Source organism: Lissotriton helveticus, chromosome 8 (genome assembly GCF_964261635.1).
Source record: "Lissotriton helveticus chromosome 8, aLisHel1.1, whole genome shotgun sequence".
Taxonomy (NCBI): Eukaryota; Metazoa; Chordata; class Amphibia; order Caudata; family Salamandridae; genus Lissotriton; species Lissotriton helveticus.
This window is the reverse complement of record NC_136069.1, coordinates 531,169,334-531,192,633: the sequence shown is the minus strand read 5'-3', so window position 1 is coordinate 531,192,633 and position 23,300 is coordinate 531,169,334.

Sequence of the window (23,300 nt, the reverse complement as noted above, 5' to 3'; positions counted from 1 at the left end):
ACTATCTGGCCCCCCCCCAGAACACCCCCCTTCTAGAAAGGTCATACTCTTCCTGCAAAAACTTCCACCCATGCCAGGATGTTTCTTATAAAAAGGGCATTCCCCTCCTCTGTTAAGTGAACCCCGTCCCGCAGGTAGAAGTGTTCCCCCCAAATGCAACCGTGAGGGATGGTCTGTAAGACCGGAGTCCTAAATAACCTGTCCAGCTTGTTGTTGACCCTCTTTAACGAGCTGTTCAACGCGCTGACTGAGTTTCCCCCCCTCCATTGCATCCTTGGTATCAGTTGTGACCATACTACAACACTACCTGGTAACCGCTTTGCTAGCCAACCTGCTGCAGATATAATTTCTTCAAGGAGGACCCTTCTGCCCAGACCTGCCAGATCATTCCCCCCTAAATGAAGTATTACCGCCGAGGGTGGTGTAGTATGTCGCGCTAGTAAGTCCGACATATAGTCCCTGAACTGATTGAGGCGGAGCCCCCCCCTGCCATGGAAGGAGACCCTGCACCCCCTACTTTCCACCCTTTGTTTGCCTGAACCTGCAAGAAAAATTTGGTTAGCACGTTTGACATATGAATGCCCCACTACCCAAATGACTACGGTCTTCTGTCTGTCCTCCTGGTTCCTCCATGCTGTAGTAAAGTTCCCTTGATGATCCATGGGTAGTTTCCGTCCTGCGTCACAGGCCCGTGAAACTGTAAATAACCAGAAAAACAGCAGGTATTAGCAATACTCCACATGGCGGCAGCTCTCACAACATGTGCAACCGCACGTAGCGTTTATAAGCGCTTGAGGACCATCTCCCAATTCTTTGCACACTATTTGTGGTCAAACCCCTGGCTGTTGCTTCTGTGGCTGCCCCTATCCGGAAGGAGTGTGTCCCAAACTCTTTGTGGTTATAACCAGCTTTTGCCATGCTCATGGCTAGTACCCTCTGGAACTGAAATCTGGTAAGAGGAGTCCCATCCCCATGCATTAGCAGTGACCCCACACACTCCTGTGCCCGCTGTTTTATCAGTTCCTCCACATGTGTCACCGGGCAGCAGGGATTGTTCCTTGCCCGATGTAACGCAAAACTTTGGCCCCTAGCGTCTTGATCAGTTTTAGATTTCCTGATGCTGATCCACATAGTGTCACCCCTTATGCTGATATCCCGCAGCTGAAGGCCGCCTATCTTATCACCTTTGTTGGCCGCCACGAGTTCACCTACCCTGAATGCCCCATAGAAGGCTAAAGAGAAAGCAGCTTTAAATAGGCCCACCTCAGATGTAGAGCTACATGTGTCCGGCAGCGCGAGGAGAACAGCTGATGGACGTTCAAAACCTATGGGTTTCCTAGAATCTATGGAGGGGGGCTGCATGCGCCGCCATCCTTTTAATGCCCTCTGGGCCTGGAAGCTGTGCGTAGGGTCCCTGCCCCCTCGTGCCTGTGCGAAAAAGGAGATAGCGGCCTTGTGCCTGTTGGCTGTTGCCACCGTGCGCCCTTCCTTGTGTAGGCTGCCTAAATACCCATTGAAGCTAGCCTCCATAGTCCAACTACTCTCCCAGCCCTGTCCCAGAAAGTGACAGTAAGACCTGAACGCCCCTTCGTATGCCGTCCTTGTCTTGGGTGCTAGGCTGGCTGCCACGAGGTCATGTAGTTGGGGGCACCAATTTGCCAAAGAATCGCCGGGAATTGAGCTGGCGTTGTCTCTGCCTCCGGCAAGTGATCCCTGAACACCTGCATCTTAAAGCGAGAAAGGGCATCAGCTGCATTGTTTAACACCCCTGGGACATGTTTTGCTCTGAAAAGTACATTCCTCGTCATGCAACACAGCACAATCTCTTTGATCAAGCGTAAAATGAGTGGACACCTTGCAGCTTGTTGGTTGATGCATTCAACCACTGACATATTGTCTGACCAGAATATTACCGATCTGTTGGCCAACTCCTCGGGCCAGACTTTCAGTGCCACCCAGATTGGGAAGAGCTCGAGGAAACCAATGTTCACCGTCAGCCCGCTCTCCTCCCACCAGGCGGGCCACTTCTGCGCCACCCATTTCTTGCCAAGGATGGCACCAAACCCAACACTGCCCGCCGCATCGGTCCATAAACCAATGTCCTCCGAAGACACCGTGGGTGCACCCCACAGCACTCTTCCATTGAAATCCGCCAGGAATGCCATCCATATCCGCATGTCCTGGCGCACCTCAGCAGACAGCCGTGTCCGGTGATGTTTTTCACGAAGACCCCTCATGGCCTGTGCAATTGAGCGTGAAAATGGGCGAGCCATAGGAATTACTCTCAACGCAAAATTCAACTGTCCCACTGTCTGCTGCAACAGTCCTAAATTCACCTTCTTCGCTTGTAAGCACAGTCCTAGAGTCTGTTTGAATTTTTGGATCTTTTCTGCTGGTAATCTAAAACACCCCTCAACAGAATCCAGTTCAATGCCTAAAAATTCCAGGCATGTCACTGGTCCAACTGTCTTCCCCTGTGCCAACGGGACCCCGAAAGAGCGCATGAGCACGCAAAATTCCTGCAATGCTGACGCACACTCCCGTGAACCCGCCGGGCCCAGAAAAAGAAAGTCATCCAGGTAGTGCATCACCCACTGGTGACCCGTACGTTGTCTTAATGCCCATTCCAAAAAGGAGCTAAACTGTTCAAAATAAGCACATGAAATTGAGCAACCCATGGGCATACACTTATCCATGTAGTACTTCCCCTTAAAGGAGAAACCCAGCAGGTGCTGGTCCTCTGGGTGAACCGGGAGTAGTCTAAAGGCTGACTCAATGTCTGACTTAGCCATCAGTGTTCCCGCGCCCAAACTCCTCAGCATGCCCGCTGCCTGATCGAAGGACGCATACTTCACAGAGCAAATTGTATCATCAATAGCATCATTCAATGATGTCCCCCTCGGTGCGGACAAGTTGTGGATGAGCCTAAATTCCCCTTGTTCTTTCTTAGGCACCACCCCCAGAGGAGAGCACACAAAATTCTGCGTGGGAATGACGTGAAATGGTCCCGCTACCCTCCCCAAACGCACTTCTTTAGCTATTTTTGTTGACACCACGGTTGGATTGGCAAGGACTGATAGCTGATTCCTACACTGTGGTCTCCCGACATACCCCCCAGCAGGAATTCGAAAACCATGTGTGAAACCCTCTTGTAATAACCTAGCAGACGTGTGATTAGGGTACCTGTTCAACCAGGGGATCAACGCTGACAACTGAATGGGTGAATGTGCTATTAAAGGGTGGATCTTACTATTCAGGTTTCCTCCTACCCCTGTTTCCTGCACCACTATTTTTATTTCGGCATGTTGTTTCGGGGTGGGAAGGGTGGCCACATACGCTGCATGCGTGCCTGAACTTACAGGTACCTGGTGCCCTGTTGCATGTCCGCCTATTGAAGTCCCAACATACCCCCTTTGCCCCTCCATTTGCTCTCTGCTTTTGGGCCGTCTCCCCTCCCGGTGCTGATCGAAAGGGCTGTTGAAACGGCTGCTGCGGCCTGGGGAAATAACCTCTACCCGCATTTGTGCTTGTGCTTGCCCCCTGACCCTTCTCGAATTGATTGTGCCATGAGATAGAATCCACCTTGTCCCATGATAAAGTTTTATCAAATTCTTTGGACTTTCTGAAAGCGACATCATATTCCTTCCATACATCCCCTGCATGATTCTCATGGAACATTGTTATCCTACTTTGATAGCAGTTCATGGCTGGTTGCATTCCCTTAAAACGTTCGCCCATTACTGCGCCGAACACTGCAAAAGCCCTCAGCCAGTTGATGAGGTTTTCTTCTACCCTAAACTTGTACAACTTCGCTCTCCATTCACTGGGCAACAACATTTCCTTCTGTGATTTTGCATATTCCCATTCCCTGTTATCTATCAGCAATGAAAACATGTTCACATACTTGTCAGCCCATATCATTTCCTTTACACTCTGTGACACATGCTGTGCTAAGCACTCACCCCTAGAGGGCAATGTTCCTTCGCCCAGCAAAGGAAGGGCAATCTCCTTACCATTCCCATTGTCGTTGGGTAACGTTGCCTCCGCGGTCTTGGCACTGCCTCCATCATTCGCTGGACCTGTTTGGGGAGAAACCGGTGCAGGCGGTGTTGCGCCCCTACCACTAGCCAACAATATCTGAGTCACCAATGTTTGTTGCTCCGTTGTCAGGGCAGTATTGACCGGCAACGCACCCCCCCCTAACCAAGGGAGAATAGCCGCCACCTGAGCTGCCAGGTCTATTGGCACTGGCCCTGGCGCGGGAATGGGAGGAGGGCCCGCACCTAGGGGCACCGGAGCCTGTGGTGGCGGGACGGGTGGCACTGGTGCCGCTGCCGGTATTACTGGCACATTTGGTACTGCCACTGGCAACTGGGGCACCGGGGCTGGAACGGGCACCGGGACCTGAGGTGGCGGGAGTGGGGCAGCAGGGGGGACCTGTGGTGGCAGAATTGGTGCAGCAGGAGGTAGGATGGGAGTAATATTCTGTGGCTGCCCCCCCACCCTCTTATTTCTTGCCCGCCTGGGTGGTGTCACAAAGACGCCCCTTGGCTTGGGCGGTACTATCGTCCGCTTGGGTCTTCCAGATGGACCGGCCTGGGCATCTACTTTGGCCCCCAGGTCCGCTAAAGCCTTATCCATTTTATCAACCTTCCCCAGTCTCTTATCCATTGCAGACATTCTGCGCATCATTTTTTGTAACATTACACCCACATTTGGATTGACACGCCCCCTTCTTTGAGACATATTTATGAGCACACCGTGCTCCGTACCTGACCCAGTTGGCGGTGCACAACCTGCAATACCTGACCCGATCGAAGGCGCCTGTGCTGGTGTATGAAGACCACAATCTAGTCTCGCAGTCCTGAAAAACAAAAGAGCGTTACCTTTCCAACTAGTGACAATGCACTAGGTAAGACCTTATACCGGTAAAACAATATTAGCAAATTTGACTTTGCTTACCCACCAATTTGCATAGACACACAAATCCTTGACAGGCAGTAATGTTTAAACATATACTTGCAGGATTATACCCATGTAATACACAACTGTATCACCCAAAACCAGAGCGCTATGAATCGTGCAGTAATCAATTGTGGCTAATCATAAGAGGGTAAAAATTCCAGTTCCAGCTATAGCACAGCATAAATAACCCACCAACTGATGCAAGCAGTCACAGACACGAATATTTCTTAAAAAGCCACACTGCGCAACAAAATGAGACAGTGCCGCCAATGGTTATACTGCTAAAGACAAGCCCCGCAAGATTAAGCAAATATCACGTACTGAACCTTGAAGATCAATGTACTGGCATAAAAACAGGCAGTGTCATACAGATCATAGTAATAGCGTTAATTGGACATAGTAATGACAAAACACCCTGCCAGGTACTACCCTGATTAATTGGCATGCGCTTCTGTCTGCATTTCATAAAACGATATCATTTGGCCTTTTCACCAGCCACATTCCCAAAATTGTGCAATCCTTGATTATTTATATCACCCCCCCTCTGGTCTCCCCTCCGTTCCCTGCCCTAGCTGAGCCTGCTTAGCTTCAAAAACGAGAAGGGACAAGAGCAAGGCACCGGTCGATGAAACTTGCCCGGTATAACAAAGGCAGCCCCAGCTGCTTGTGGCCGCTCTCTGGAACCTAGCTGAGCCTGCTCAGCTTCAAAAACCAGTTACCAAGGTCGAGAAAACTTGCCCGGTATAACGAAGGCAGCCCCAGCTGCTTGCCGCTCTTGGGAACCGCCGACGAGCCCCACCCGCCCCGCACAATACCTTGAGTCCCGCTGGCGTCTCAGAGCTGCTGCGCGCCTCGAGCCTTTCACTTCACCGGTCACGACTAGACGCCGGCCCCAACAAGAAGCCGACAAAGACAGTCCTCGATTTGAGCCAGCTAAATGCTCCGTGCCTCGCCTCCACAGCGTCGCGATGACCACGTACTCCTTCGCGGGAAAACCTTCGAACGCCGCCCAAGTCTTCGCGCCCGACCAACCTGAAAAATAAAACTAGAGAAAATTAAACGGCCCCACGGTGGGGCGAGGAGCGAGCCTGGGAGCGCGGGCACAAAGAGGCCGCTTCCCGCGCTCCCCAGGCTTTTAACCCTTTTGCCGCCGCGCCCCCGCCCCCTCGCCCCGGAAGCACACCAGTACTTCCGGGGCGAGGGGGCGGGGAAAGCGGCCCCGAAAGGGACGGGGTGTGGGAGGGACCGGGCCCCGCCATGCTTGCGTGGGGGCCTATTGGCCCCCCCTTGTATTTCGCCTCCAGCGCACTCGTAGGACTTGAGGCACGTTGCGCACACGGAGTGCGGGGTGAACTTTAGCAGGAGTGCGGGGCGAACTTTCCAGGCAGGTACGAGGTGTACGGCCACACGAACAGGACGGTACGTCTCGTAGGGGGAAATGAAGGCTGGTGCAGTTGTTGTACACCACGGGCGTATGCAACGAACAAGACAGGGGTGCCGGGCACAAAGCGGGGAAAAGGCGCTTCACTGGTGGGGCGTGACGTCCTCAAGGGCAGAGCGGGTCACACGGGGCGGGCAGGCACAGGACGGCTTCACGGAGGTCCAGGGGCACAGGACGCACTTGTAGCGGCTCCAGCAGCAGGGGGAGAGACAAGCAATCTCTTCACGGTTTTAACACTGAGAACGGCACCAAAACAAAATGGCGGCCGCAAACATCCGAAATTTTCGGATTCGGGGGCGTGTTTTGGCGTTCTGAGTGACGTCACAGTCGAAAGAACGCAAAAAAACACGCCCCCGAATCCTAAAGAGACCGGGCTTTATTGGAGTGACGCCTGTCTCCTCCAATGGCTGGCCTCCGTTTAGGAAGCCAGCCAATGGAGGAGAGAGGTGGGTTCAAGCCCCCATACTGAAAATGACTCAAAATCATTAAATCTCCTCCTGGAGACTGCGCAAGCGCAGCCTTCGGTCCTCGACCTAAAAAGGGGGTAGGAAACAGGACTGAAAGCTTATCCCTTACCAAAGCCAGATTGCCCGTGATAATGAGCGCCATGATACCCTGGCTAAGCAAAGACCATTGTTCAGAGGCATCCCAAAAACCCTTAGGGAAGGTTTCATGGAGGGTTTCAGGATACCCGAGCCTGGGTACGCTGGAGTGTCACGCTGCAGGAACCAGGTATCAGTTAGGGACAACGAGGGGGTGGCAGCTTCAAACATTGAGAAGGAGGTAAGGCTGGGGAGGGTGGCCGGCCCATTCAAAGACCCACCAATGTACAAGTTTGTCTGCTCCCCACTGGGAGTAGTCCCCAAACAAGAACAGGGGGAGTATAGGCTGATTCATAATATATTTTCCCTAGGGGCAGTCCCTGATCAATGCCATTGACAGTGCCTTATGCAGTGTGAAATACTCCTCTTTTGACCAAGTGGTTGAGATCCTCAGGGATTTGGGACCGGGCGCACTATTGGCTAAATCTGACATTGAATTTGCTTTCTGTTTGTTGCCAGTTCATCCCCTAGACATCCACCTGTTAGGTTTTCAATTCAGGGTGGAGTATTATGTAGACAAGTGCATGCCCAAGGGCTGCGCAGTGTTGTGTGCGTACTTCGAAAAGTTTAGTACCTTTTTGGAGTGGGTTTTCAAACAAGCAACAGGGCACACCAGGGTGCTGCATTACCTAGATTATTTTCTGTTCCTGGGCCCATCAGACTCTAACACCTGCAGGGGTGCATTGCTACAATTCTGTGCACTCATGCAGGGACTAGAAGTACCACTTGCAAAGGATAAAATGGCGGGGCCAAGCACAACATTAGAATTTCTGGGTATAGAACTGGTCTCAGCACAAGGGGTGTCACGGTTGCTAGTGGGGAAAGTGGAGGCATTTGTGAAAGCTTTACAGCTTTGCTTAAGAAAGGAAAAGGTCACTCTTAACCAAGTGGTGAGTCAGTTGAATTTTGCTCTCAGGATAATACCTTTGGCACGCCCTTTCTCACTCACCATCGCACAAGCAATGTCAGGACTGCAGCAGAAACGTCACCACACCAGGCTCACCAGCGAGGTCAAACAGGACATCCAAATATGGCAGGCATTCCTGTGCGATTTCAGGGGGAGGGTGGTGTGGCCCAGCCCCTCCAGGTCCAGCACAGAGATGGGGCTAATGACAGACGTGGCTGGAAGCGAGGGGTTTAGTGCCATCCTGGGTTCAGCGTGGGTGGTACAGTGGTGGCCAACCTGGTGGGCAGAGGAAGGGTTAACAAGCAACATAAGATTTTTAGAACTATTCCACATCCTGGTGGCTCTGGCAGTGTGGCCAAAGTGTGGTATTCTGGTCAGACAATATGGCAGTGGTGCAATGCATTAATACCCAGACAGCAAACTGTAGCATGACATTGCGGCTATTGAAGAAAATAATACTGTGATGCATGAAAATTAATACATTGTTTAGGGCTAAACATGTATTAGGAATAATAAATGAATATTTCTTAATTGGTAATTAATTTTAATTAAATTGGTAATTAATTTTAATTAATTGATTAATTGATAATTATGTTCTGTAGCGGGTTGTGGGTTTATAGGGGAATAGGGTAGGAAGTAAAATTATTTATTAATTAGTAGGAATAATAAATGAATATTTCTTAATTGGTAATTAATTATAATTATTTGGTAATTAATTTTAATTAATTGATTAATTGATAATTATGTTCTGTAGCGGGTTGTGGGTTTATAGGGGAATAGGGTGGGAAGTAATTTAATTATGTTAAATTATTTATTAATTAGTAGGAATTTTAAATTAATATTTATTATTTGGTAATTAATTTAAATTATTTGGTAATTAATTTTTATTAATTGATTAATTGATAATTATGTTCTGTAGTGGGTTGTGGGTTTATAGGGGAATAGGGTGGGAAGCAATTTAAATGTAATTAAGTAATGTTCTTTAATTAATTGTTTTGTTAATTATCTAATTGTTAATTAATTAGTAATTGTTAATTAAATAGTATTAAATGGTATTTTTATTAATTTTTGTAATTACATATATTTAGCTCATCATGTTTTTAATAATTATGTATTGGTATTTGTAAATGGTTTATATCTATTTAATAGTTAATATTTTTATTATTTTAAATAAAACATTTTTTTATAAGTATGTTATTTTTACTTCTACGCTATCCAACATTTTCCCTACTGTTGCACTCTCTGGAGTGGGAATAGTAATTTATACCCCTTCGCTATCCAACACTTTCCCTACTGTTGCACTCTCTGGAGTTGGAATAGTAATTGTTACCCCTACGCTATCCAACACTTTCCCTACTGTTGCACTCTCTGGAGTGGGAATAGTAAATTTTATGACCTACGCTATCCAACACTTTCCCTACTGTTGCACTCTATGGAGTGGGAATAGTAATTTATACCCCCACGCTATCCAACACTTTCCCTACTGTTGCACTCTCTGGAGTTGGAATAGTAATTGTTACCCCTACACTATCCAACACTTTCCCTACTTTTGCGCTCTCTGGAGTGGGAATAGTAATTTGTACCCCTACGCTATCCAACACTTTCCCTACTGTTGCACTGTCTGGAGTGGGAAAAGTAATTGTTACCCCTACGCTATCCAACACTTTCCCTACTGTTGCACTCTCTGGAGTGGGAATAGTAATTATTACCCCTACGCTATTCAACACTTTCCCTACTGTTGCACTCTCTGGAGTGGGAATAGTAATTTTTATCCCTACGCTATCCAACACTTTCCCTACTGTTGCACTCTCTGGAGTGGGAATAGTCCTTTTTACCCGTACTCTATCCAAAATGTAATTTTTTTTAATTAGTTTTACATTGTTATTAATTGTTATTTATATTAATATTTTATGTATATAAATTTATTTGCAATTTATTATATTTTCATTCATTTATAATTTACTTAAATATTTATTTTAGAGTTAATATTAATTAAGTATATAATATGTATTATATTGTTATTATTAATATTTTTTATTACATTATTTATTCATTTGAAATATTATAATATATTTTTAACTATGTTTATTATATTTATAAGTATTATTTTTGTTAATATTACATTTTTTATTAATAAAAAAACCGATATTTTCTAACAAAACGATATTTTTGACATCAATTTTTTTTCTCGATATTTTATTACTTACCTAGTTAGAGATAGGATCCCGATATTGTTGTCATCGATATTTTTGTTGCGATATTTTTGTACCTCGATATTTTTGTAGTCAATATTTTGTCATAGATTCGTCGCAGCCATATCCTTCTTTGTTAATTTAAAGGGGGGGGGGGGCAACCCAACAGGTTCTTACATGGTGTGACAGGCCCTTAAGGGATGGCAGCGTCTTCAGGGTGGCCAACCCGATGAGAGGAGGCCAATTGGGATTCACATTCTGGCCAGCTTAATGGAGGCCTTAGTACACGTCTGTAGTTCTCCAGGAGAGGCAACTATGTTCCAAGCAGTATTCTGCTTTGCCTTCTATGGGGCATTCGGGGTGGGTGAACTGGTTGAAAGAAACAAAAGGGATTGGCAGGGGGCTTGCAGATGCGACAAGTCAAGAGTCAGTTGTGATATCACTCCCCAGATCAAAAACTAATCAGGAGGGCAGGGAGAGGGCATAATACTGTGCAGGTCTAGGGGCAGCCCCTGCTGCCTGGTCTCCAGGTTGGAGGCATTCATGGCACTTAAGACCAAGGGCTGCGGGGGGGGGCCCTTCTCATTCATGCCGATGGCCCTCCTCTTACCAATTTTCAGTTCAGAAGGGTTTTGGGGCTAGCAATGAAGAAGGCCAACATGGATCCAGCAGAATTTGGGTCTCACTCCTCTAGAATAGGGGCCGCTACTGAAGCTTCTGCCAGAGGGCTAAGTGGGACTGAGGTCCAAAGGATAGGAGGATGGTCATCAAACTGTTATAAATGGTATGTGCGCTTACATATGCTGTGATCAAGTACAGAGTGGTCAGCTGATGGTGGTTTTTTTGCCTGTTTGAATTTTGCATTTTCTTCAACCTGCAACGCAGAGGAGGAACATGCAGTGGGGACAAATAAGGCACAGGCGGCGCCAACCTGCCACGCAGGAGGCCAACACTTAGCACAACGGGAGCGCATGACGCAAGCACTGCCATCCTGCAATGTAGGAGGCCAATGACCATCAGTACAGGAACGTACAGCACGCATCATGGCACAAGCCCAAGCCTGGGCCCAGGAGGAATAGGACGTCTGGATCATCGGGCATTCGTATGTTCGCCGGCTAACCCATTTTTATACAGGTGCATTTAAGGCTAGGGCACAACAAGTGGGGGCGAATCTGGTATTTCATGGGCAGGGTAGTCTGCGCATTAAGCATTTCAGGGACCTGATTGAGAGCGCTCTGCGTAACAGCAGGAGGCCCCTTCGGTCTATATTTTACACTTTAGGGGTAATGACCTGGTGCACATGACGCGTAGGGAGGTGGGGGAAGACCTGCTCACTGAGATCGGATGGCCCCTGAGGCGAACATAGTTTGGTCCCACATAATCCTGTGGTTCCAGTGGAGAGGAGGGGAGTCAGTGCAGGTGTTGAATCACTCGGTAAAGAGGATCAACAACAAGATGGAAAAGCTGTCCAGGACCCCAAACCTGGGAACAATAGGTCACAGGTACATACTGGGTGACTAATTCTTTTTGCGCGATGGGGTTCATCTCTCAACTAGAGGGAACCAGGCTTTCATGGAGGACATTCTTGCACGGCTAGAAGGTGCAAGGCGCAGAGCATGACCTTTCGGGCAGAGCAGAGGGGGAGGCCAGATAGTCAGTCAACTATGCTGGCCTGTGGCGGTAAGGTCATGATTGCTGAGCATAGTCCAAAGAAGATATGGTATGTGACATGAGGGGAGAAGGAAAGGGGAGTTTCCCCGCTACCACACGTGGTGTCTCTGACAGATTGCGGGAGGGGGGGTTAGGCGGTAGCCACCCATATTGAACAGTGGACTCTGCACTGAGCCTGCCGCCAGTAAGGTGGTCCCACCAACCACCCCGGTAGTCAGAGGTGGGGAGGGAGTTGGCGGCTACACGCAGCAGTGACGCAGCTGCTGACCTCCCCCAAGGGTCATCCGATTCCCATGCATGGCGGCCTGAACCGGAAGCACTTGAAAGTGCTTTCGGGTCAGTTGCGGCTCCACAACGCAAGGGGCAGACCGGTCTAAACTGGTCTGCCCCATCTCAGGCGTTAAAAGGGGGAGCGGAGCGGAGAGGCTTTCTCTTCTCTCCGCTGCACCTTTGCTGCAAGACACATGCCTGTCTTTTTCTGGTCCGGGTGGGGGGGGGGGGAGGCCTGTTTTCTAGTCTTTTATTTACCCACCCTCCATCCCCTGAAGCAAATATTTTCTCATGTAATATATGTTTTTTCTCGATTATGGATGATGTTTTTTCTTTTCAGGAGCATTTATGTGCACACTGTTTGTTGTGATTTAATGGTTATGAATAAAATATTAAACCAATTTCTAATTGCAGAAAAGTAACTGTTGTATTTAAGTGTTTCCCTGGTCAGGTGGTAAGGTCATTATTGGTGAGCATAGTCCGCGGTCTCTCTCATAGAACTCACTCCAAGGGGCAGTTCCAGCCGATAGGGTGGATGGGTGCGGGGAGCCACGCTACCAGCCGGCCTGGTGGCCACCTCCACGTGCGCATGCGCTCAAGGGAGCATGAACGCTTGATTACAGGGTCCCGTCATGGAGTTTAGGGTCTGGGCGTAGGGGGGGCCCGGAGGAGGTATCTTTCCGGTAAGCTGGACCCCCTTCTCAACATCACAAGCAGCTTTTAGATTGGGATCTGGGGCTGCCAGTCTTTGACCTTGCCGTAGGCTCTAACAGGGTTGCGCAGAAAGTATAATCATGATCAGCATGTAGTATAAGATAGAAATGGATATGTATTAGAGACATGTTAAAGTTAGTCAATGAACACCGTGGACCTATCCATGTATTGGACTTTCTTCGTATTGTATATAATGTAAATAATCACCATTTTTTAATGTTATTAATTTTGTAATCAATACGGCCGGGGTCTACAACCCTAATCCAAAGAAGTTGTGGTGTCTGAAGTATGTAACATGTGGGGAGAAGGAAAGGGGAGGGTCTCCACCACCAAACGTGGGGTCTCGGGCAGATTGCGGGAGGGGGCTTTCGGGGGTACCCGCCCATATTGCAGGCTGATGCGCGCCTCTGTCAGCAGACGTCGCCTCAGCGCCGTATGTCCACCTGATGCAGCCTGCTATGGGAGACACCGCAAGTCTCCTCGTGCTGCCAACTGCAGGCGCCGCTCCAGTCTCACCTCTCTGCCGGAAACTTCTGGACCATGTGAGCAACGACCCTCACCGTCCCCTACGCCACCACCAGCAGTTCCTCAATGCAACCCACAGCGGTGAGTCCCACCATCCACTATTTGCTGGGTTGTGGCACGCAGCAGGGTCACCCCCCTCGTCGTCAGTGTAGAGGGGGTGACCTATAGAGGAGGGGTAGCTCTAGGACCTATACTGCAATGGCCAGTAGCTCGACACCAGACCCAGTGGTTTGGTTGCGTGCTGTACCCTAGAGCGGTGTATGCACCTTCATTTATCCACTCGGAACCGAGCCTGGCCTCAAGGGTGTAATGTGCAACATACTATCGTAGTGGCCGGATGGCTCATAACACCTCCCAGTAATATTTCTAATTGGTATTTTTGTGTTTCCTCATTTGCCTGCACATTGGGAGACAGAAAAAAACGAACTTTGCTTCCTTTCACAGAATCTTCCCTACACAGTAGACCGAAAAACACTGCTCTTCTAAGCGGAAGAGAAAGGAGATTTTTCCATCTACGTTCACAAATGTAAAAGCATCCTATGCTATCAACTAGCAGAGGAGAAAGGAGCCGAGCTCGGCAGTGCCTGCATCAGGTGTGTGACCTTCAAGGTTTCTTTGAAGTACCTAATGCGCAATCAACTCGCATTTCTTTCCACACGAAGTGACGACAGGGCTGGTCGCAGGACAATTGGATTAAAGGTAAACGGCACACATCTCAATTGATTTGACTTTGGCAGTCTTTGGGCGACTTGTGCAGCCATGTGCGTAATCCATGTTAACATCTCGCCTCGGAGAAGTTGACCCCGGCGCGGTTCGGCCGCTCTCGAAAGGGGATTCGTGGCTTCTCAGTTTCCAAGCTTTTTATCTGGCTTTGGAAAAATAAAAGCTCCACGCACGAGCCGTTACACACGTCTGTGTAGATTCTGCTCCAATTTTTTGTTTTGGCCACAAGTCAAAGCTAACAGCTGCACACTTTCGGGTTCACTGAACTTTACGTGCTCGTTGGCTGCATCACTGACTGGAGGGAATAACCAATAATTAGAACATTTTAGGTCATCCTGAGAAGAACAGAGTTTCCGCGTGTTTGGAAAGGTCATATGAACTCTCTCTCGGATTTTCCCAGACGAGGTTCTGTCAGCCATGCGGTTGGTGCTGGAAACACAAATCGCGCGCACCGTGGGGAGGAAGGGTGTCAGATGAGAGGAAAGCATAATTGAAAAGGTATTACGAGACCGCGTTGCTCTCGTTCAGTGCAGCTAGAATGCTTTCCCGCTGCTCTCTAGCGCACAATAAGATCAAGAAATGTTAACTAGCATCGATTTCATGCATTCCCTTTTCATCTACCTACTGGAACATAATGGCCTGTGACTCAGACCTAGCAAGGCCCCCCCCCTGCTCCCATCAGTGACGTAGCAGTGGTGCTATGGGCCCTAATGCGACCAATGAAAAATGCCCCCCTCTCACGTGGATTGCTTAATACAAAATATCTATAATTGGAGTACAGCGGGCCTCTAAGACGCCAGGTGCTCGGTGCTACTGTGCCTGCTGCACTATTGATAGGCCGCCCCCCCCCCCCCCCCCCGGCTTCCCTACGCTTGTATAATCAGTATAGATTTCCGTAAACGCGTGTTCTAAGTTGTCTTGCGAATTTCCGAAGTGGCACTTACATTCCCTGTGCCACAATCAGGCCCGGTTTTAGAGGGTGGGCCGGGTGGGCCGGGCCCACCCAAACATGAGCCTGGCCCACCCAAACAGGAGCCTGGCCCACCCAAACAGGAGCCTTGGCCCTCGCAGTGAGGGCTTGAAGGCAGGAGCGCAACGGAATTGGCCTCAGAGGGTGTCTGTGTGTGTGCGCCCGGGCTGAGACAGCTTCCCTGGCGCGCGCACACACACACACAGAGTACTTGAGATTATCGCAGCCGCACCCGTGTACTTTACAGGTCGTTAAAAGACCATTGATATGTTAACAAGGCTTTGTTTATTTTTTTCACCCATTCATCTCCACTGGCAAAAGGCGACAATGGTCACCTTTGCCTACTGTTCGGCAGTGTAGATATTTTATTTTCTATGCGGTGCAGGAGAAAAGTTTCTTTAATCCTATTCACCTTTCCTGACCCCTGCAGCTGCATATCAGATCAGGCTGTGACACAAAGTTTATTTCATGCAGTAGGTAAGAGAATATGTTACTATTTGTTTTTCTTTTTTAAATCTGCACAGGCCCAGCAGGACACATACTTTTTGGCACAGAAACTACACTTTATTAGATGACTTCATATTTTTTACAGTGGTTATTGTTTAGCTGTTTGCTTTTATGTTTTTTACTTTAATTATTTTAATTCATTGTACAGTTAATAAATAAAGTCAGTGTGTGCTTAATTTGAACAATTTTTATCATTATCATGGCTGACGCAGTTCAACAATATGACAATAGAAAATGCCCAGATAACCCTGGTGAATAATGATCCTGCTGGAGAACAATCATTTGTCTGTTAGTCGTTTTTAAATACAGATGAACTGTATTTTATGTGGAAGCTCAGTGGGTTACTGCCTTTTTCACAGAGATCCTTGTGTTACTTGCAGTTCAGAAGTTACAACCCTAACATAAAACAGTGACCAATGAACTGTCACCAAAGAGCTGCAAATAAATATGAACGGTAGAGTTAGAACTTTGCTTTTTTTGTTTTGTGATATAGTTAGAACTTCGTCAAAAACAAAGAAGGGAGGTAGAGCGAAACGACTGGATTCTTGCTCCACTGGGATACTTAGATAAACACAGAGAATCCAACTAAAAAATGGGAGGGGAGGGGAGTGTTTTCAACGTGTGTTGAAGCACTCAGTGTTTTGAAAAATACCCCTCACACACCAAAAGGCCCCTTGGTGTCATGCTTCATCATCGGGGTCTTCGCACCCCTCTATCGGGATGCGGCGTGCTGCGACCTACGACTACGCGGGAGCACTAATAGTAAAGACTATGTGTGGTGTTGGTGTGTGGGGTGTCTTAGGTTAAGTGAGTGGTGGGATGTGGTGAAAAATTAAAAAATACCTGGCGCATGAGTTTGAGGAAAAATTTATTCTGAACTCTGGCTGGTATTATTAAAAGAAGTGCAGAGTGAGGTCAGGGCTGTTATATTAGGGAACAGGACCTCTGGTGTGCGTTGTCGACATGTTTCGGAGCCAAGCTCCTTCTTCAGGACGGGGGCACAACCTCCCCACCTTACTCACGTTTTTCTAAAATTAAAAAGTGTATTATACAGAAAAGTGACGAAAAAATAGGCTAAGTGTGCCTACAGCGGTCTGCTACAAGTACAATGACCTGCAGAAAGACAAAATGGAGAAAACAACATTGGTTACCCTTGTAGCGGGTAGTTCAAGCAGGTGCAGTCACCTGGAACCTCACCATTATGCTTGTTTTAAAGCCTGTGGAAGGAAAAGGACTCACAAAACTCACAACATAGAACACACATGTACTGGTACTTAGAGTTATTGTTGGTCCTACTTTTGAAGCTTTCTTTTTTTGCCTCATGAGCATAGAGAACGTCTGGGGTGTTGCTATTTTTGCAATCTGTTGGGAAGAATGATGCAAGATTTAATAACTCATTCTTACTCACTTTGGTTTTAGGACGATGGTCTTAATTGATCAGACTGTGGATTACTCACGATTACAGGACGCTATGGACACCGTCTACCCCCACACGCTGCTCCGCTGGTTCTGAATGGTAGACCAGTGGTCATGCTATTTATACCCTGTTTCTTAATGGTCGGAAGTATCTGTGTTTCCTAACATGGGTGTTCCGCTCCATGTTAATTGACAGATGCCCATGTTTGGAACGTCCGTTAATTAGCCTCGCGCATGTCTCTCCGTCATGTAATGACATGGCATAGACGTCTGGTGATTCTCCCCGTCGGCGCATGGTAACTGATCACTCGCGCATGCGCACGCCAGTGATAAATGGCGCATGCGCGATTGCTATTGTCATTTCTGACAGACACTGATTATCGCGCATGCGCTTCTTGGATTCCGGCGGTCCTTTCAGTACTGTCTGCGCTCTCAATGGGGCAATATCCTTCTTATTGAAGCCGGTTTGTAAAACTTCAGTTTCTTGGTCTCAGAAGTATCCCGATTGAGTACCTTCAGACAATATGGTTGTGGTCGCGCTGTATTTATCTGCTTAGTTATAATAGTCTTCAATTTCAGGGATATTTATTAATTGAAGTTCTATTTTTGACATATGTGAAAGACCGTTTCACCGGTCATTGGTCATTGGTCAATTGGGTCCACGGTACATCGTCATTAAGCCCAATTATATGGGTTCCAAGCCTGAAAACCCATCTCTGTTCCTTCTGGAAGAGCCCAGCTTCAGAGGGTAGTTGCTCAACCTATTAGTTTTCCTTGATCTAAATATTTATGCAGAAGATGGGGGCCTAAAAACCACTACCCATTTCAAGCCAACATCGAGAAACTGTCTGCTAAGATACGACAGCTTTCACCCCAGGCACTTGCGTGAGAATTTGCCTTATGGACAATTTTTACGTCTGAGACGTAACTGCACAAATATGTCCAATTTCAAATCACAGGCGAAAGACCTGAGTGAGAAGCTAAAGCAACGAGAGTACCCCAAGAGAATCATTGCAAAAGGACTAAAAAGAGCTACGAATAACAACAGAGAGGCCCTACTGGAGGACCGAACCACAGAAGCAAAGGAGAATAAAAGACCTATATGTGTGACAACTTTTAACACCATGTCCAACGAAGTATCAAAAATTGTGAATAAACACTGGAGGATACTAACCTGTGGCAACCTAAACTTTGAAAAACCTATGTTTGCTCACCGAAGAGGGCGTAACCTAAGAGACATATTGGTACACACAAGACCAAAATCAAAAACAACTGTTACGCAACCATCTGTTGACGTCCAGGGCCATTTTCCCTGTGGAAACTGCAGTAGCTGCCACCTGACCAAGAAAAGCAAAAAACTTTTCTTCCGTAATGGAACCACTTGGGAGCAAAGGAAATTTTCAAATTGCAATACTAAAAACGTAGTATATCTGATCAAATGTCCCTGCAACCTTGAGTATGTTGGTATGACAACGAGGGCCGTCAAAACAAGAATGAACGAACATAAGAGCAATGTACGCTGTAAAAAGAGCACAACGAAAATGGCAACTCACTACCTAACTGCTGGACACTGCGTAAATGACCTAAACTGGACAATTATTGAGCAACTACCCTCTGAAGCTGGGCTCTTCCAGAAGGAACAGAGATGGGTTTTCAGGCTTGGAACCCATATAATTGGGCTTAATGACGATGTACCGTGGACCCAATTGACCAATGACCAATGACCGGTGAAACGGTCTTTCACATATGTCAAAAATAGAACTTCAATTAATAAATATCCCTGAAATTGAAGACTATTATAACTAAGCAGATAAATACAGCGCGACCACAACCATATTGTCTGAAGGTACTCAATCGGGATACTTCTGAGACCAAGAAACTGAAGTTTTACAAACCGGCTTCAATAAGAAGGATATTGCCCCATTGAAAGCGCAGACAGTACTGAAAGGACCGCCGGAATCCAAGAAGCGCATGCGCGATAATCAGTGTCTGTCAGAAATGACAATAGCAATCGCGCATGCGCCATTTATCACTGGCGTGCGCATGCGCGAGTGATCAGTTACCATGCGCCGACGGGGAGAATCACCAGACGTCTATGCCATGTCATTACATGACGGAGAGACATGCGCGAGGCTAATTAACGGACGTTCCAAACATGGGCATCTGTCAATTAACATGGAGCGGAACACCCATGTTAGGAAACACAGATACTTCCGACCATTAAGAAACAGGGTATAAATAGCATGACCACTGGTCTACCATTCAGAACCAGCGGAGCAGCGTGTGGGGGTAGACGGTGTCCATAGCGTCCTGTAATCGTGAGTAATCCACAGTCTGATCAATTAAGACCATCGTCCTAAAACCAAAGTGAGTAAGAATGAGTTATTAAATCTTGCATCATTCTTCCCAACAGATTGCAAAAATAGCAACACCCCAGACGTTCTCTATGCTCATGAGGCAAAAAAAGAAAGCTTCAAAAGTAGGACCAACAATAACTCTAAGTACCAGTACATGTGTGTTCTATGTTGTGAGTTTTGTGAGTCCTTTTCCTTCCACAGGCTTTAAAACAAGCATAATGGTGAGGTTCCAGGTGACTGCACCTGCTTGAACTACCCGCTACAAGGGTAACCAATGTTGTTTTCTCCATTTTGTCTTTCTGCAGGTCATTGTACTTGTAGCAGACCGCTGTAGGCACACTTAGCCTATTTTTTCGTCACTTTTCTGTATAATACACTTTTTAATTTTAGAAAAACGTGAGTAAGGTGGGGAGGTTGTGCCCCCGTCCTGAAGAAGGAGCTTGGCTCCGAAACATGTCGACAACGCACACCAGAGGTCCTGTTCCCTAATATAACAGCCCTGACCTCACTCTGCACTTCTTTTAATAATACCAGCCAGAGTTCAGAATAAATTTTTCCTCAAACTCATGCGCCAGGTATTTTTTAATTTTTCACCACATCCCACCACTCACTTAACCTAAGACACCCCACACACCAACACCACACATAGTCTTTACTATTAGTGCTCCCGCGTAGTCGTAGGTCGCAGCACGCCGCATCCCGATAGAGGGGTGCGAAGACACCGATGATGAAGCATGACACCAAGGGGCCTTTTGGTGTGTGAGGGGTATTTTTCAAAACACTGAGTGCTTCAACACACGTTGAAAACACTCCCCTCCCCTCCCATTTTTTAGTTGGATTCTCTGTGTTTATCTATAGTTAGAACTTCCTCAGTCTTTCATTATTCTAATGTTGCCAAAATGAGTATTTTTGGGCAGATATACATTTTTATCAGTAAAGCTGACCCTCATGAAATACTCTTTAAATCCTACGGTTGTCTTTTCCCAGACCAAACCCTCTTAAAATATACTGCCCATCAGTATGGATGACGTGATTCCTGCACCTTGCAATCCTCAATGGCTTATGTGACATTCCCTGCAGACTGATTTACATACCTGCATGATTGATTGTCTCAGTATAATGTGTGCGTGATGTAAAGTACTGTGACACCCTACACTGATATGAGTAGCACTATACAACAAATGAAATGCATTTGAGGGAAGGGCTACGGAGAGATGAGTGGCGCTGGAGGAGGGTGGTAGTGAAGGAGTCTGAGGAGGAGGTCATGAGGGGGAGGGGCTACGGAGAGATGAGGGGCTTTGTTGGAGGGTGGCAGTGAGGGAGTTTGAGAAGGTGGTCAATGAGGGGGGCTACGGAGAGATGAGGGGCACTGTTGGAAGGTGTGGCACCAAAAAAGACTTTTGTATCAGCACTATAAAGCCAGCCCTGTCATGGCCTTTCTGTTGTTGTTTATTTATTTAGCAGCCGGGTCATAAGGGCTACTGTGGAACATACTTTAAAGTGCGTACTAATTATATTTACTGCTACATTCAATATTTTAAGTTTGAAGGTGACTTTACTAGTGTTTTTACCCGGAAAAATGAAAGTGGAGCCCAATGGTGCCTGATATGGGGCTGGGGCCCAAGGTTAGCTGTGAGATAAGGTGCACTGGAGAGGAGTAGTGGATAATCAAACCTGTAAGGGAGTGCGTGGCAGAGTCTGGTGTCAGGTCTAGGTAGTAATGAAGAGGGATTCTCCGTGAAGGCTCGCACAGAGGGAGCCTGCTAAGTGTCACTTGCCTGATACTCCCACCTCAGAAAACCTCCACTTCCCATCAAAGGAACATTACATGGAAAAAACATTTTTTGAGAATGATCATATATAGAAAGAGATTTGGAAAAGAGTGCGTCTTACTGGGCCTTGTAAGACTAAGAAGTGATAAAGGCGGGCTCTGAAGCAGGCCTGCCCAGACATCTATGCAACAAATCGAGCCCGCAGTGGCCCACCCAAATGCACCCTTGGCCCACCCAAATAAAAATTCCTGGAGCCGGGCCTGGCCACAATGTGAAAATAGCAAACCAGATAAGGATGCCTGATGCAGGTTAGGATCTTCAGCCATATTGAAACCTCTTGACCGTTGTTACTGTATTTAAGATACTACAATGGGAAAGACTGGTGGGTGCTGTATGGGAATATCTTTAATTTTAAAATCGCCCTTCCAGAATGCTTTATCCAAAATGTTGGGTACGAAAATATCCACTTCCAAAGTATCGTCAAGGTAACTTTAAGTAAATGCAGATATACATTCCCTATTCTTATCCCCACATCTACGTTAATTAAAGATAAATATGTATCGCCACAGCACTTATAAGTCGAGTTAGGAATAGTAAACCCATACTTACCTATATATACTTATCTTGATTGTTGTGTCGAAAGGCCAGTAAAGTGAAAAACACAGGAATTGGGCTGTTCAATATCCTGGCCTCACCAGTCCTCTTTTATTTAATCAATAAACCCCGCCCCTAATGAGCAAACAATTAGCACCTGTTTATATATACACACCAGGCAGTTCATCACTACCCCTTCCGGGAAAGGGCGGTGACCGCATCACACTCCTCCCTAAACGAAATAATAAAGTACAAAAATACAAACAGATAAAACGAAAAACCCACCACAAAACAAAAACTACAAGAAACCAAAAAACACAACAAAACGAGTCCCGAGTCCACCTTAATAGGTTACATAGTTATTCTGTCTCGAAGACCTAGCAGGACATGGCAGCAGCTGGTATCTTTCAACATCCCTTCGCTGGGAACCAGACTCAGACCTGAGTCTCAGCAGGCTGTGGCAGCGGATCACCCTCCGGAACCACACAAGGTGGCATGGCAGATGAATATACACCACACTGTTCAGGCACTACCCCCCCCCCACCCCCCCTCCTCCCCCCAGGAAGGTCATCGTCCAGCACCGGAACAGGAGATGGCCTTTCGTTTCCCAGGTCCACACCATCTGTGGACTCCCCATCAGAAACCAGAGACTCATTATCCGGTGGTGACACACGTTCAGTCACCCGAGCACCAGCAGGAGCCCAGTAGGTTTTAAAGAACAACACATTCCGAGAGATGCTCTTCCATGCCTCACCGCAGTAACTTTAGTCCCATGAACAGACTGAATGATCCATGGCTCAGGTTCAAAAGGCAAACTAAACTTCCCTCTTCGATGCCGATTCCTCACCATCACAGCATCTCCCACTTTAAAATAACTGGGTTGTGAACCACGCCTGACAGAAACCTTATCACTTTTTAGCTTTCGATTCCATAGCTCATCTGCTATGAACGCATGTTTGGCAGACACTGCCTCCATCTAAGGGATGAAATCACCCATATGCCGATTCATACACAAGGACATCAAACTGACCTTCGTAGTGGAGTGAGGGGTCATCCGATATTCCCTCAAGAAGGTATATATAGCACAGTCCAAGTCTTGGCGGTCAGCAGTGCTTAATTTGCAAAATAGGAAGTCCATGTGCTCAAATTTTTGTAGGAGGCCACACCCACTCCCCCTGGTTCCACCCACTTCCTTCAATGGCTTCACTTACTCTATTGGCTCCGCCCACATCCTGACCTTAACTTGCACGGCTGAAAGCCATGTTTAACACCCTATCTGAATTCCTACCTTGGTAATTTGATGGCTGACTTGATATATGTTGATTTTATTAAGATATCCTTTCCAAGGAGCTCAAAAGCCAAGGCACAACCGCAAAAAGCCTGGATGACATGACTTTCGATCTCTTCTCTCTTTGGGTGTCTCTGCATGCATGTCTCATCCATTTCTGACCGTCTCACTGTCCCTCTGTGCTTACTTCTTCATCTTTCCATGACGGTCTCAGCCCATGGGACATCTCCCTTTCTGTTTGTCTCACTGTCTATTCTTCTCTGTCTATCTTTTTATGATGGTCTGTGCTTGCAACCTCTTTCCTTTCAGACTGTCTCTGCGTGCACATCTTGTCCCTTTCTGTCTGTGTCACTGCCCCTCTGTGCCTATCTGTTTATCTTTCTATG